At 42.9% G+C, this 15,147-nt stretch overlaps 1 protein-coding gene across 9 annotated transcripts in view; it reads left to right on the plus strand.

The window, feature by feature from the left end:
- Positions 1-15,147, plus strand: part of SOD3 (superoxide dismutase 3) — a 91,896-nt gene that overhangs the window by 41,282 nt on the left and 35,467 nt on the right. For 2 of the 9 annotated variants that reach the window (XM_060416925.1, XM_042251274.2), the window contains exon 2: positions 3,322-3,414. The exons of the other annotated variants lie outside the window; for them this stretch is intronic. The gene's annotated coding sequence lies outside the window, so the exon portion shown is untranslated. The remainder of the gene's footprint in view (positions 1-3,321; positions 3,415-15,147) is intronic. 9 annotated transcript variants of the gene reach the window in all.

A 15,147-nucleotide genomic window follows, 5' to 3' on the forward strand; every position in this document is an offset into this window, starting at 1 on the left:
TCTGTGGATGAACACTAAGGCTGCTTCCGCATCTTGGTTGTTGTGAAGAAAACGCTGCAATAAACACAGAAATGCAGTTATTTATTTGATATCTTATTTTCAATCCCTTTGGATATATACTCAGAATTGCTGGATTATATGGTAGTTCTATTTTTAAGTTTTTGAGAAACTCTGTACTGTTTTCCATAGTGCTGAACCAATTTACATTCCCACCAACAGTGCACAGGGTTCTCCCTCAATTTTTTAGTCTGATGTAATCTCGCTTGTTGATATTTTAGTTTTTATTATATTTTAGTTTTGTTGTTTGTGCTTTTGGTGTCATGTCCAAAAAACTATTGTCAAGACTGATGTCAAAGAGCTTTTTCCTCTGTTTTCTTCTAGTTAGCTTTTTTCCTAGAAGTTATATGGTTTCAGGTCTTATGTTTAAGTTTTTAATCCATTTTAATTTTGTGTGAATGGTATAAGATAGGGGTCCAATTTCATTTATTTCCTGTATGTAGTTATCCAGTTTTCACACCATTATTTATTTAAAAGACTATCCTTTCCCTATTGAGTATTGTTGACTTCCAGTCAAGTGTTAGTTGACTGTATATGCAAGGAGTTATTTCTGGGCTCTCGATTTTGTTCCATTGGTCTATGTATCTACCTTTATGTCAATATCATACTGTTTTGATTATTATATTTTTTTAGCATAGTTTGAAATCAGGAAGTGTGAGACTGCCAGCTGTTTTTCTTTGCTGGCAAGATTGCTTTGGCTATTTGGAGTCTTTTGTGATTCCTTACAAATTTTCAGATTATTTTTTCTTTTATTTGAAAAATCCCATTGGAATTTTGATATGGATTGTATTGACTCTATAGGCGGCTTTGCGTGGTCCTTCCTTTTTTATAATAAACAGTCTATTTGCAGCTGGGTAGCTTTCTCATTCTGCTTCTTTCTCACAGAAGGGCTGGAGTTCCAAAGGCCTTTTTTTTCCCATTTCATGTTGATGCTGTCTTTTTCAGTTCAAGGTGGTATTGCTTCTGCAAGTAAAATTCTCTTGAAAATTTTGTGGGTCTTTATGAAATATTATTGTTTCCTTCATTAGATAAAATTCACAAAAGGTCTTTGAGGTAGACCCTTCTCTCCTTTCAACTGTCTATAAATCTGCTAATGGCAACATCATTGAGAGTCTATCACTTAAGAGGTATGGTTTACAAAGAGTGGCCTTAAGGTCCTTAGACAATTTTTTTTAATCCAGTTGATGATATTTTTGAGATACCAGCTTGGATCTTTCTGAAATCTTTAAAAGAGTGTTTTAAACTCACCCTTTCTGGATTCATTTTTACCCTGTGACTACATTTTCCTGAAAATCTTTTTCCTGGGCTTGTTTTTACTTTCAGTCCTCTGCTGGATAAAAATATTCTCTTTTGCCATTTGTATTTCCTCCAAATTCTACTTGAAAACTGTATAGTTGGTTTCCAGGTCATCTGTTCATATCATTGTAGCCTCATTTCACTAAAGGCAGCTCCGAAGAAGCCAGGTGGCATCTTAAACACTCTGCCTGGAAGTTTTCTTACCCGAAGTACAAAGTTCATTGAGTGCACTTTCTACTTTCCACATCACTGCAGATGATGGTTATGCTAAACTTTCTACCACTAAATAACAACAGTCCCCTTTCCTTTAGTTCCTTGTAACATTTTCCTTACATTCGTTCAAGCTCTCACTGCCATACTTCTCATGGCCCTTCCAGCCCTTATACCTTGCCCAGTGTCAATGTCACATTTTAGGTTTTTATTATAGCAGCTGCTCATTTCCAGGTACCAAAATTCAGTTTTGTTACTAGTATTGTATGGAAAACTGGCTCAGCACTTAGTGGCTTAAACCAGCGGGTTTATTTTACTCATGATTCTGTGCGTTAGAAACTTGAAAAATGCTCTGCTGAGCAGTTCTCGCTTGAGGTTACTCATGCAGTTGCAGTAACCTGTCAGCCTGGGCTAGATGTCTAGGATGGCTCGCTCATACAGTTAGCAGTCGATGCTGGCTGTCAGCTGCAAGCTCATCTGGGCTGTCGGTCAGAGTGTCTACGTGTGGGATTCCTAGCATGGCAGTCTCAGGATACTTGGCCTTCTTACATGCTGCCAGTTTCCCCTAGAGCTAACATCCCCAAAGAACCAGACAAAAGCTTTGTGGCCTTGTCTGACCCAGTTCTGAAAGTTACACAGCATCACTTTTGCTGCATTCTATTGGCTACAAGGAGGTCACTAAGTCATCCCAGATTAGAGGAGAGGAGAAACAGAAACCACCTCTTAAAGAGAGGAGTGGCAAATAATTTACAGATATGTTTTAAAATCTCCAGACAATCTATCAAATTCTACAGAAATGCATGTATACTGTCAATGGAGCAATACGCAAGGGGCATATGGAAAATGCTGAAAAATGAAGAAATTATTAAAACAATTTTGTTATTATGCAATATTTTTCTTCATTCATTTTATAGTTGGAAGGAAAGATGGAAGGAGGGGAAACTACATATATAACACAGATCTAAGTGACTCCATGTTTCTGCTTTCTAACCTTTGTTACGTCAGAGAACTGAATTTACTGACCCAAGTGATGGAGGGATTTGAAGGATACAAGGCAGAAAGACACAGCAATGAGGAATCTGATTTGAAAAAATCAGCAGAAAAACCATACTCATCCCAAATGGAACTTTATCATAGTAGGAAGAAGACTGATACATAAGAAACTGGAGAATGTGGTAGATCAGGGTCTTATGTTTGACGACCCTATTTGTGATCATCGTACGTGTGTTTGCTAATCTTAAACAGCTGCATAGAATAATGTGCGAGGGAACATGGCAGCTGAAGAACTCGAGAACAATACTGCTGCAGCACAAGCTGCTTCTCCTGACACTACTGATTTGATGGTCAAGGAATGAACTGGAAAATTTCCAGAGTTCCACTGATGAGGAGGAGGCTCTAAGCTCCCCATTGTTGGTTTCTGTTCCCTATGAAACCCACCAGAAGCCTTCAAGCTCAACTTCCTTCTTAACTCATGAACGCCATATGCCTTTTGCACATTTGCAACAGACTCATCACTGAAGATGTTTAACAGCTCTCCAGATCCACATAAGAAAAGGGCTTTGTGTAGTGGTTAAAAGTTCAGGTTTTAGAGTGTTCATTCAGGCACATGGTCTTAGAAGCTTTGCAGGCTATGTGAGCTTAGCTGAGTTACGAAGCCTTTCCAGGACCCAGTTTCTCTTCTATAAAATGGGGATGACAATATAACAAACATCCTGACGGTAAGTGGGGTCTGTACCTCGTTGCTTCCATCCTTTGCAGGATGCTTGGACCCTTGGCGAGAGACCTGGTTGAACCCAATGCCGATTCACCTCGACCAAGCTGTCGGAGTCTTACTGGGGGCCCTAGAGCTAGGTGAGAAACCCCTTTCCTCCCTGTTGTTAAGATACGCCGAGTCACCTAGCCTGAACTCTAACATGTGGGGACACCTTGGCCTTTCTGATGGCAGGTGGGGGAAGCTCGTCCTAGCCCCAAAGCAATCAGAAGGGTGCCTGTCAGGGAAACTGACCTGTTTAGGATGCCAGGATAGGTCCAGGCCCATCAGAACTATGAGCTTTGATCTGTAATTTACCTCCCTGCATCACTCTCACGCCTGTTAAAAAAATGACATCCTGGTCTCTGATGCTCTGTGGGGACCACGTGGAAGGACCTGCCCACATTTGGGATTCAGTGGACACAAGAAAGGGAGCCCTCACTTCAGACTGCCCATAGTGGTGGAATCACCAGCAGAGGGCCACTGGGGGCAGAGGCTCCATACAGAGGCATGATGAAGATGCGTGAGTGGCTGGACTCAAGAGCCTGTGTCCCAGAACATGGGAGATGATACCCAGACGGCTGAACTAGCAGGACAATGCTGTGATGAAACAGAGGAGTATTTTCTGCTAAGTAGGCAAGGCTGCGGAGAAGGCAATGGCACCCCACTCCAGTACTCTTGCCTGGAAAATCCCATGGATGGAGGAGTCTGGTGGGCTGCAGTCCATGGGGTCGCTAGGAGTCGGACACGACTGAGCAACTTCACTTTCACTTTTCACTTTCATGCATTGGAGAAGGAAATGGCAAGCCACTCCAGTGTTCTTGCCTGGAGAATCCCAGGGACGGGGGAGCCTGGTGGGCTGCCGTCTATGGGGTTGCACAGAGTCGGACACGACTGAAGCGACTTAGCAGCAGCAGCAGCCCCAGGCAAGGCTGTGTATACAGTCCCTTGGGTTACCAGCCCAACACCTTCTTCAGGTGGACCATACCTACGTATATACCCAGTGTTGATGGTCACTATACTTAACCGCTACTGTATTAATTAGGACTAATCCCAAAGGATGTAGTTGGCACTGAAGCTTCCAGTAATTTATGGAAGAAAGAAAATCTCACAGCTAATGACATGGAAAAATTCCAAAATCCTTTTATAAAGAAGAGAAAGGATAATTGGGTTGTTCATGATTCCCCCCCTGCCCACCCCAAACCATGGATTCCTTTCTGTTGAGACCGAAAGAACCCTCACCACTAATCTTTTTGAATTCTGGATTTTGATACTGGAGATTTTGTTTGGTTGTTTAAGAGAACAGAGGGTATTCGATATTCTGGATGTCCCACCGCTGCACAAGGAATCAACCCTTTGCTGTGGTTGTTGTTTGTTCACTAAGTTGCGTTGGAGTCTTTGCGACCCCGTGGACTGTGGCACACCAGGCTCCTCTGTCCGTGGGATTTCCCAGGCAAGAATACTGGAGTGGCTGGAGTGGTTGCCTTTTCTTTTATCCAGAGGATCTTCCCGATCCAGGGATCAAATCCAGGTCTCCTGCACGTCCCCTGAATTGCAGGCACATTATTTTACTGCTGAGCCACTGGGGAAATACATCAACCCTTTAGTTACTGCGTACTGGGGCAATTCATAAAATCCCAGAGGAGGTGCTGGGTAGCTGGTAGCAGTGAGACAAACAGAGGGCTAGGGTCAATATACTTTTACCAAGGAGCATGAAAATATTCCAGTGTTTTAACAACGGGAGTAGCTGAGTACCGATATACACATAACTTACACACAGCACAGGTGCTCTTACTGTGATGCCATCTCCTGACCAGGTACAGAGAGAGAAGACTGAGGCTCTGGATCCCCCAAGCTTTAGCTGAGAAAAGGATAGGGGGTCAACGCTGCTTCAATTCAGGCCATCTTCCCTGCCAGACAGATGGATCCACATAGCTTCCCTGTCCACCACTGTCCACATAGCACAGTCAGGAAGGCTGTGGAGGGAGGTGAGATCTTGGGTTAGAGCTCCTTCTTCCCCATCCCCTGCCCCTGCCTCCTGAGTCTCCAGAGCGAGGCAGGTCCACATGATACCCAATTCCCATTTCAGGGTGTGCTCAGCCTTGCCGAAAATGAAAAGGTTGACTTATTTTTAACTTCAGCTCTTCTGCTTCTGGACCGAATGAATGCTGGCTGATTCGTAGCTGGTGAAATGGAACTATTTCCATGACCACAAATCCTCATTCAAGGTCCCCACAAGCTCAGCCCACACCCTCCTACTCCAAATCAATGAGGCTGACTCAGTTTCCTGGTGACTCACAGCAGTCCCAGCTTTTTCAGGCAGCTAGCTCCACAGGTTGAACACGGCTTAGGGTAGAACCCACAACCTCTGGGAATCAGAGCATTGCATATAGCCACTGTGAGAGGCTCAGTGTGGTCCTTAGATCCCCTGCATTTTCCTCGTGGCCTGGATCTCCTCACTGCGCTCAATATCCGATTCTGAAATGGGAGTGTGAACAAGAGTGTGAGGTGCAAAGGCAGATGGAAGCACACAGCTAAGATCACTACAGAGCCTTGATTCCTAACCCAATTCAAAGGCTACTTGAAATCTAACACTTTGGGATATTCAGGCAACCTGATGATCAGCTGCTTAGAAAATCTGGATTCTAAACTCCCAATCATGGGGAGTTACTCCGGAAGGAAGCAAAGCCTATTGCTGGTGACATGGAAAGACTCGGAAGCCCTTTTATCAAGGAGAGAAGGGAAAATTAGATTTTCCCAATAAACCCCATAGTCCTTCCTGCTGAGACCAACAGAACTCTCAACACTAATCTTTTTAATTCTGGGTTTTGCTGCTGGAGTTCTTTCAAGAGAGCAGAAGGAATCAGATTTTCTTAAAGGAATATGTTCCTGACCTAAGATCAACCTTTTTACATTCACTCTAGTAAATCTCTGTGCACAATTTACAACACTCACTCCTGCTGGCAAAAAAGTTGATAATCTTTTAATAAAAACATCCAATTCTAAGATGATGGAACAAAATACCTTATCTTCTCCTAATTCTTAATTTTAATAAAATCTGTGGGTTCTGGGAATAGGGCTTAAAAGTAACGGGTAAATGGTTCCTCTAGGGATGAAGCTAAGGAATTACAAAGAGGGCATCTCTTTGTAACCAAGTCAGGGAAATATACCTTTAAATAACCCTGGATTCCTGTCCCTATATCCTAAAGATGAAATTTTTGAATATTTCCAAACAACTGTTAAATTGTGATGGTTAACTTTGTGTATCAACTTGGCTGGGCCATGGTGCCCAGATATGTGCTCAAACATTCTTCTGAATGGTTTTTGGATGAGATTAACATTTAAACTAGTGGACCTTGAACAGAGCAGATGGCACTTTATATTGTGGGTGGGCCTCATCCAATCAGTTGAAGGTATGAATAGAACAGAAGACTCACCTCCCCAAACAAGAGGGAATTCAGCAACAAGTGGCCTTTAGACTTGAACTGAAGCATTCTCTTCTCTGGTCTCCAGCCTGCAGCCCCATTCTGCAGAGTTTGGGTTTTCTATCTCCATAACCACATGAGCCAATTTCTTAGAGTAAATCTCTTTCTTTGTACATATACATCCCATTGGCTTTCCCCTGGACTAATACCAATGTGTTTCCCTATTTCTGTAATATGATTCCCTGCTCATATTCTCTTCTCAATCTTGGCTAAACAGTAGACTCACCAAGGGGAGCTTTAAAAAATACAGGTGCCTGTGTTTCTAACTGCAGAGCATGATTTAATCCATCCAGGCTGTGGCTTGGACATCAGGATTTTAAAAGCTTCCCGGATGAGGCTGAAGTGCAACAAGATAGCTGAGAAACACTGTGTTCCAGCTCCTTGGTCAAATAATCTAAAGAAGAACTGCATTGAACCTCTACAACTATCCTATTTCTAATCATTTCATTGGATCCCTCTGTTGGGAGTCTCACCTTTATGGATTCCAGAACAGGGTCACAATGTCCCAGGAATGGACTTTTTTCTCACCCACCTACTTGTGACAGTGCTGAGGTCACCAAGTGTAAACCATGTCGCTTTGTGTTAACACAAATTATGATCTTTCAGAAGAAAAACATGTTTTTCATTTTAAAGTTTTACATTAATTCTTTGACATTGGCAAGTGGCTAGTTTGCCTCTATTTTACTCATGAGGAAACTGGGGTAAAACAGACAATTTCTTTGCATAGAATTTTTCCTAAGAGCCAAAACTGTCCAGTGAAGGAATAAATTGTCTTTTGAGAATTTCTTCCCATAGTGCCTCGTATGAAGTCATGGAACCATGTCCTCTGCTATATTTCCACGTGAGCAAAATGACACACCTACAAGGTTATCCATTAAAGTCTGGATTGTGGAAGTAAAAGACCAGAAACAACCTGAGTGTCTACCACAAGGGACTGGTTAAAAAATTATAGTACATCCTAAAATGACCTGCTACACTGCCATGAAAGGGAATGAGGCAGCTCTTCATGCTCTGATATGGAAAGATCTAGCTGTGTGATGGAGGCGGCTTGGACCAATTCACAAGCGCAGATAATTAACTTCTCTTCCTAACTCTGTCCTCAGTGACCTCACACAGCTTGAAATTGACCATGGTAACAGTTACACCACGGACATCTGTAAATGCTACCAATCAAGGCACTCCCTACCTCACAAAAGCTGGTTGTTAACTATTTACCAGCATACCACGGAAAAGATCTATAGAGCCCATTGTCAAGTGAGTAAAGCAAAATGCAACACAATACGTGTAGTATGCTAGCAACTGTGTGAAAACAGAGGAAACCGCATGTTTAAAAACTTTCTATTTCTCAGTATTTAAATTCTATTCTATTGCTGTATGACCCAGCAATCTTACTCCTAGGTATATATGCAAAAGAAATCCATATGGAAACTTGTACACAAAAGACTATAGCAGCATTATTCATAACAATCAGTAGGTGAAAACAACTCAAAGGTCATTCATCAGCAGATAAATGAATAAACAAATTGTGGCATATACATACAACAGAATGTTATTCAGCCATAAATAAGAACGAAGTAGTGATACACTCTACAGCTTGGATGAACTCTGAAAACATTATAAGTGAGAGAAGCTAGACAGGAAAGGTCATGCATTGTACGATTCCTTTTATAGGAAGTATCCAGGATAGGCAAATTCATGAAGATGGAAAGCAGATTAGTGGTCACCAAGGTGGGAGGCTGCTGCTGCTGCTAAGTCGCTTCAGTCGTGTCCGACTCTGTGCAACTCCATAGACAGCAGCCCACCAGGCTCCTCTGTCCCTGGGATTCTTCAGGCAAGAACACTGGAGTGAGTTGCCATTTCCTTCTCCAATGCAGGAAAGTGAAAAGTGAAAGTGAAGTCGCTCAGTCATGTCTGACTCATAGCGACTTCATGGACTGCAGCCTACCAGGCTCCTCTGCCCATGGGGTTTTCCAGGCAAGAGTAGTGGAGTGGGGTGCCATTTCGGCGGGATGGCTAGTGGGGGAGAAATGGGTAGTGATAACATAACTGCAAGGAGATCCAACCAGACCATCCTAAAGGAGATCAGTCCTGGGTGTTCATTGAAAGAGCTGATGCTGAAGCTGAGTTTCAACTCCAGTACTTTGGCCACCTGATGCGAAAAGCTGACTCTTTTCAGACCCTGATGCTGGGAGGGATCGGGGGCAGGAGGAGAAGGGGACGACAGAGGATGAGATGGCTGGATGGCATCACCGACTCAATGGACGTGAGTTTGAGTGAACTCCGGGAGTTGGTGATGGACAGGGAGGCCTGGCGTGCTGCGATTCATGGGGTCGCAAAGAGTCGGACACGACTGAGCGACTGAACTGCACTGAACATAACAGTTAATTTTATCTTTTGGTTTTTCTGGGGTGCTGAAAAAGTTTTAGAGACGTGATGACTGCACAACATGGTAAATACACCAAATACCACTGAATTGTACACTTTAAATAAAATTGCCATATGTGAATTTTACCTCAAGTTAAAAAAATGCCTCTGGGATTCTATACATATAAACTGTATTGTCTCTGGAAAGGAGAACTGGGTACCTGGGCAACAAAGCATCAGGGTGCCTTTTCGTTGTATGTGCTGGTAGGTTGTTTAGAGGCTAAATTTTGTCCAACTCTTTGCAACCCCGTGGACTGTAGCCTGCCAAGGCCCTCCATGGCATTTCCCAGGCAAGAATACTGGAGTGGGTTGTCATTTCCTGCTCCAGGGCATCCTATTGACCCAGGGATTCCAGCATTGCAGGCAGATTCTTTACCACTGAGCCACCAGGGAGGCCTTTTTTGTTGTATGCCTTTTAAAAATAATTTTACTGAACTACAGTTGATTTATTTAATATTATGTTAATTTCTGCTATATAGCAAAGTGACTCCGTTATACATACATTTTTTTCTATTATGGCTTATTATAGTATATCGAATATAGTTCCCTGTGCTGTACAGTAGCATGTAGTTGTTTATCCATCCTATATATGATAGTTACATCTGCTAACCCCAAACTCCCAGTCCTTCCCTCCCACACCTGCCTTCCCTCCCACACCTGCCTTCCCTCCCACACCTGCCTTCCCCTTGGCAACCACAAGCCTGTTCTCTATGTCTGTGAGTCTGTTTCTGTTTTGTAGATATATTAATTTGTGTCACTTATACCATTTTTGTACTTTAAAATTTTGAACCATGTGGACAAAGGGGGATACAAAGATCTAAACAGATGAATGTGTTCCCTCTACAAAGCCCAAGATACACAGGTAAACAGGTAAACAATGAGTTAGTGGCAGACCACAATTAATTTAAAGTCTAAAAATACAGATTCTAGCCCAGTTCTCCAAATGCTAGCTTTCTAGAGGTTTCCATTGGTTGAGCTAAATTCACCATCAGTGGGAACATCTTTCCAGAGGGCAACCAGCATCCGGACTACTCTGCCCTGTGGACAGACGACATAGCAGAATGTCTGGGATCCCTGGTGGTAGAGTGGGTGAGGCAGATTGGGGGAATGGTCATCTGTCTTTGGGTTAGGCATGTGACCTCTCTCTACCTGTTGATGTAGCATGAAGACCTGCTCTGCCTTCATTGTTCAATTGTACAAGCTTGATCTTTTACCCATGACTTTCTGAGACCTCCATTTCTCCTGATTTTACAAATCAAGACTGTATCATTGAAGTGGAGGATGAAGAACCATGTAAAGAATCAAACTCCTAGGAGCAACCAGAACTATGATTTACTGAGTGCTTACCTTGGGCCTTGTATTTTAAATGTATTGCTTCTGACTCTTAAAACAGCCTTAGAAGTGATATATTTCAACCCTCATTTTAGACAGCACAGAGAGTTTGAGTAACTTGATCATAATAACACAGCCCTAGTAAGAGGGCAGAGGTTGGAATCCAGGAGTGCCTGGCTTTCTACTCTATCATATTTCATCACGGAACCCAACTTGCAAATTTCCAAAGTCAAAGCTATTGCTCCAGTTGAACAGTCATGGAATCTAGATGAAAGTTGGAAGAGACCCCAAAGAGTATCAAGTCTAACCTTTCTCTGACATGGAACCTTCACTTCAATATCCCTGATTTTTTTACGGGGAGCTCACTACCTCATGTGACGGTCCATTCCATTTTTAGACAATTCTAATTTCTAAGAAGACTCATAATGTCCTATTTGCCAGTCAGATTCACCTGCTATTTTCATTACAACTTCATTCACCCTGATGAGGCCATCATTAAGACATTTCCAGCTGAAATCCTGAATCCATTACCTCCTAGACTTGCAATAGGTCCTTAACACCATTGCCAAATAAAGTCCCTCTAGAACATCAGCAATGCAGACAAAGTCATGAAAGGGATGCTGATTGCTGCTTCAGATGAGTCTAGGATAGGTGATTATCTCTTCCTGGGAAAAGGCTTTTCTGGATGGGATGTATTGTCACTCGGGACAGAGGTATAGCATATATGGCAAAAGTTTAAAAATAATCAGAGTCATGTGCACGCAACACAATTCCTCAGTTAATTAAAACACTGCAAAAAGCACTGAAAGCTGATTTTTGTGCTTCTCCTTCCTGGTTTTCAGCTTCTCTGGCAGTTTTCTGTTGAGTTGAAGGACAGTCTGCTCTAAACAGTCAATAATGAGCTAATGTCGCTAGCATTCTGCACCTTGACCTTATTGTAAGATCCAACTGCTCATAACGGAGATTAAAAATGTGTAAGAATTAAGAAGAGGGTAGCCAAGGTCTTCTGAGTGTGGGAGCCATGCTCATCTGATTCTCTGCAGGGAAAACAAAATATGTTTATGTGATTGTGCAAAGTGCAGGAAACAAAAAGCTGCCAGGGTCAGAAGAGCAATGTGGCTCCTCTGGGATTTCAGGTGGCAAATCGGATTGAGAATTGTAACTTTAATGAAGACAACAAAAATCACATAATTAACACACACTGTTAACACCTCATTAGTCTCCTGGGGCTTAAGTTATGCTAAAAATAATCAACACATTTTGCTTAAATAGGGTGCTCTGACAGGTGGTCTTGAAGGCGGCCTTGGCCATAGAATGAGGCCACTGCTCTGCAGTTTCTTCAGATGTTTTAAAGCAGGACTTATCTTCATCCCGAGGAAAGGATTATTAAAGACATATGTGGAATCACAGAGTGGAAATGAGTGTATTATTAAGAGCCTCTCTGACTCTGAGCCTGACTCCAAAATCTTACATAACCCTATTTCACAACCCAGGTCCCCTAAGTCAGGACTGTCTCCTAAATGAATCTGCCAGGAGGCATTGGTACTGGCTACAAGTCAAGCTGTAAAATTGATCAGTTTTGTTCAGTATGCCTTCTTTTCCTAGTGACAGTTTGAGCATTAAAACTCCTAAACATTAGACATTTACCTCCACCTAATCTAGTTTGGCCCATGACTGCTTTGACCAATGGAATTTGGAGGAAAGATGTTGCAGGAATCTGAGCCCAGGCATTAAGAAGGCCTGAACCTTTTGCCATGCCCTGAGCTCTCAAGTATAATGTCTGAGTTGTTGTTTAGTCACTAACTTGTGTCCGACTCTTGGTGACCCCTTGGCCTGCAGCCTGTGAGGCTCCTCTGTCCATGGCATTTTTCAGGCATAAATACTGGAGGGGGTTGTCATTTCCTTCTCCAGGGAATCTTCCCTACCCAGGGTTCGAACCCAAGTCTCCTGCATTGGCAGGCAGATATTTTACCACCAAATCACCTAGGAAGCCTGAGTACCCTTATCATAAAACAAGGCCACATGGACAGGACTTGGAGGATGAGTCATCACATGAAGGATGACCACACAGAGGAACACCTGAGACTCAGATATCTAGCCCAGTGGCAACCCAGTTGCCCACTGACAGAAAGTGCAAGAAAGAACCCAACAGAGACCAGTAAAGGAACCGCCGTCAGCCAATCCCCAGCTAACCCATTATCTAAACAACCCATGAAACGTGAAAAAGTGGTTGTTGGAGTATGTGCTGCAGGACAGTAAATAACCCAAAGACCTCCTCTCTGCCCTCCCCTTTTTAAAATCTGAAAGTATGGTTATTTTATTTGGTGGGAATGTTAAGGACTCTGAGCCCAGGAGGCGGCATTCCAGTAGCTCTGAGAACACTGCTCCCTCTGCCCCTCTTTTTAAGATTCTTTTTTTTTCTTGGGCACTTCCCATCTTGTGGGATCTTGGCTTCCTGACCAGGGATTGAACCTGAGCCCTCAGCAGTGAAAACATGGAGTCTTTAACCACTGGACTACCAGGTAATTCCCACTCTGCCCCTCCCCTGATGATGCCCCTGTTCACCATGTCTCGGGGCATTTCCAAGGTATCGTCTAACATGTTTGGGAAAGTCACCTACGTGTATTCACATGTGCTCATGGGAGCAGGTCTCCCTCCATTTCTTGGCAAAATAATATTTCCTGGGATTTTTGGAGATGAGACAGCAGATTTCTTTGCCTTACCTAAGAGAGGAATGCTAAGTTGTTCCTTAACTTTTCTTGCTCTTATTTTCTCTCTGCGTGAAAATAGGAACACCACAACCCCCGTGGGATTAAACAGCAAAACCCTGAGCTTAAGGGGTGGTAGTGCTGACTGGGGAGAAGGGTGAGAGTCATTGCTTAATTTTGCTGCCCCGGACATCTCCCTAAGTTTAAGAGTCAGTGATAGGTCTCCAAGGGGATTTTTCATGTAATCCTCAACTTGAAAGCTCTTCTCTTCCTCTCGAAAGTCAGGGCAGACAACAAAACTGCTCCTACCCCCTAGTGAAGATTGAAGCTTGCTCCAGAGACAGGCAGAGAGGCAGGAAGCAGCCATACAGGTCTGATAGCAAAACAAAGAATTTTGTGAGCATATTGAAGGAACATTTACACAGACCTGTGCAGTAGCCTCATCACTAGCAAAGGTAAAGGTTTAGAAGTATTGTTGACAAGACTGTGTACTTTAGAAAGCTTATATTGAATAAGTAAATGGGTGGATGATGGAAGGATAAAGAGACAATGGGTGGATAGATAGATGGATCATTGCCAGCTCTGCTCAAGGGAAACAAGCATTTAACATTGTGAGACCCAGAGGTCTGTGAATGGTGCCGTACGAGGATAAGGAAGATCAGGGTGCAATATTTCTTTTAGCTGCATCTGCTTAAGGTTCACATCATTCTCTTTAGATAAGAAATATACAAGACTTTGTGGTTATTTCTAGCCTGGGTCCTCTTTATTCATGCTTAAGTTAATTGTAAGTAGTTAATGCCACGGGGAGTTGATGATGGACAGGGAGGCCCGGCGTGCTGCGATTCATGGGGTCGCAAAGAGTCGGACACGACTGAGCGACTGAACTGGACTGAACTGAACTGAATGCCACGGGATGAGCTTGGTTCATCTCATCTAATCTTCTTGCTGTCTTTGTAAAAGTCTCAAATTAAAGAACTTCTTTAGTTCCTTAAAGAACTAAAGATAAATATCTGAACAATGTTGCAGTCATTGCAAGCCGCCTACCTAATAAACATTCTCTTCCTTCTTAATAAGGCAAATTTAATTTTGCTAGGGTAGCAGTATTTTAGGCTAAGCACACTTGCTCTGTCAGAGTCCCATGAATCTAGAGATGCCCTGTGATACATTTCTCACCATGAGAAATAAATAGAAGGCATCAGGGAAACGGTGCTGCCACTGCCCCCTCCTTCTGAATGAGATGGACATCTGGAGGTTTAAAAGCCAGTTTGCAGGACGGAGGCAACAGCATGAGGTCATAAGTCTACACACTGCTGATGAGGAAACGGAAAGATGTGAATTTCCTGAGCACCCAGCCACAGTGAACATTTTGTTCCATGAGACAAACATCCAAGTGTTTAAGTAACCTTCTATCATATTTGTAGCCAAAAGCACTCCTGGCAGTTACTTTTTCAATTGAAAACTGCAGCCTACGTTCTAGTGCCCAGGTAGGTAAGGGGAAAAGCCTTCTTAATTGAGCATTGCCTAAATAAAGGTGAATTTCTTACTGGGGATGGTACATCGTATTAGTATAGGCTACAAATAAAGAAACCCCTGACTCGTACTAACGTATATAATAAATCACAGAGTGGGAAGTCCAGAGATAAAGAAGACTCAGGTGCAGAACCGTCGCAGCTCAGGGATCCAAATTATTCCATCCCTTTGCTTGACTGTCCTTGGGGAGCCCCATGTGCTGGCTGAAGTAGATGAAGCAGGAACTTTTCTTGGTGATCTTAATCCTCTTGGGTAGAGTTGGATACTTGAACAAAATGTATGCCTATCAGCAAGGAAAAGCAGGGGTTGATAGTCATGTCCATGAGACGCAGTCCATAGAAGTTCTCTGTAAAAT

This window comes from Ovis aries, chromosome 6, assembly GCF_016772045.2.
Source record: "Ovis aries strain OAR_USU_Benz2616 breed Rambouillet chromosome 6, ARS-UI_Ramb_v3.0, whole genome shotgun sequence".
Lineage (NCBI taxonomy): Eukaryota > Metazoa > Chordata > Mammalia > Artiodactyla > Bovidae > Ovis > Ovis aries.